The sequence below is a fragment of the Hibiscus syriacus genome, unplaced genomic scaffold, assembly GCF_006381635.1.
Source record: "Hibiscus syriacus cultivar Baekdansim isolate YM2019G1 unplaced genomic scaffold, ASM638163v2 tig00112205_pilon, whole genome shotgun sequence".
In the NCBI taxonomy this organism is placed as follows: domain Eukaryota; kingdom Viridiplantae; phylum Streptophyta; class Magnoliopsida; order Malvales; family Malvaceae; genus Hibiscus; species Hibiscus syriacus.
The window spans coordinates 171369-173515 of NW_024063266.1; positions in this window are offsets into that span (position 1 = coordinate 171369).

Consider the following 2147-nt stretch of genomic DNA (forward strand, 5'->3'; position numbering starts at 1 on the left):
TAGCACGACCACAACACATGAATATGGAATAACAACAAACTGGTGCTCCAAATCCAATTATAGATGTCATTGTTCAAGAAGATGAGGAAAATGCTCAAGTTATTAAGCAATTGCAACCTCAAGAAGAAATAACATTAAAGAAGTCAACTATAGAGAAAATTTGGCTATTTCAAATGAGTATATAGTTTATGCACTTGAGCATGAAAGTGACTTGAGCATTGCCAATGATCCGATCTCTTTTGACCAAGCCATAAACGGTGAAAATTATAACAAGTGGTTAATGGCCATGAAGGAAGAGTTGAAATATATAGATGATAATAATGTTTAGAAAATGGCGAAATTGCCAAAGAATTCTAAAAAAAGTCGGTTGTAAGTGGTCTTTAAGACCAAGCAAGACTCTAAGGAAAATATCGAAAGGTACAAAGCCATACCTGTGGCCAAAGGTTTCACTCAGAATGATGACATTGACTATAAAAAGACTTTCTCTCTGATTTCTAGGAATGACTATTTAAGGATTGTAGTGGCTTTAGTGGCTCATTTTGATCTTGAGCTTCACCAAATGGATGCTAAAACAAATTTTCTCAATGGAGATTTGGAAGAAGAGGTATATATGTATCAACCTTAAGGTTTTGAGACCACAAGTGAAAAAAAATCTGGTATATAAGTTGAAGAAATCAATCTATAGATTAAAACAAGCTTCTCGATAATGGTTTTTTTAGAAATGACCATTGAGCGATTTATCTATATGAAGGTTGTGGGAAGCAAGTTTATAATCCTTGTGTTGTATTTAGATGATATTCTTCTTACCGCTAGTGATCGTGAGTTATTGCATGATGTTAAGGGCTACCTTTCTAGCAACTTTGAGATGAATGATATGGGTGAGGCTTCCTATGTAATCGGAATAGAAATAATTCGGGATAGATTACAAGGAATTATGGGATTATCGAGGCTTGCATCAAAAAAGTTCTAGAAAGATTTAAGATGGAATCATGTACACATAGTCTAGTTCCCATCCAGAAATGAGACAATTTCAATATGTCCCAATGTTTCAAAAACGACATAGAGTGCAAAGAAATGGATAATATCCCTTACGCTTCTTCATTCAGGAGTTTGATGTATGCTCAGGCCTGTACTAGGCCGGATATAAGCTTTGCAGTTATTATGTTGGGTCGTTATTAATCAAATTCTGGACTGGTTTATTGAAGAGTTGGAAAGAAAGTTTTAAGGTACTTGCAAGGCACTAAAGATCACATGCTCACATATAGAAGAACTAGTAACCTTAAGGTTGTTGGTTACTCGGACTTGGACTATGTATGATTTTGTTATTTCACTTGATGGAGATGTCTCATAGAAGAGTGGTAAGCAGTCTGTCATTGTTACTTCCACTATGGAGGTTGAATTTATAGCATACTTTGAAGATACAATTCAATCGTTATGGTTGTGTAATTTTATTGATAGTTTAGGCATCGTTGGTACCATTGTTAAACCAATGAGGATTTATTGTGATAATGCGACATTTATATTATTATCTAAGAACGATAGATACTCCAAGGGTGCCAAACAAATAGATTTAACGTATTTTTCTATCAAAGAAGAGGTGAAAAATCAAAGATTTCAAATAGATTTAACGTATTTTTCTATCAAGGGTGTCACCAATGATATGATTGCATATCTGTTGACTAAAGGACTAGCTCCTAGGATATTTATTGGTCATGTTAGTGAAATGGAAGTAGTCACAAAGTCCTTGTATAGTGGATGATTAGTCATACATATATGAATATATGTCTTGTAAATTTATGTTTGTTTGATACTTTAGATATCGATGTTTGTTTGGATTTTGCTTATCTATGAATCATATTTCAATTATGCATATTTTGTTATGATTATATATGTTGGATCTTATTTTCAAATATTGTTGGATAAGATATTTTTGGGTGTCTATCTTATTAAATTGTGTCTGCGTGAATTGGATTGACCTATAATACATGGAAGGATTCGGGACATTTGTTAGGCCCGTGACCACCATGATTCGGTCGGTTTAGTTCTTACGAAGTTGTGATTTGTATATTACATTATTTAACTGAGCTCAAATTATGTTAATATGTTATACACTTTTCATATATGAATCAAGTGGGAGAATGTTAGAA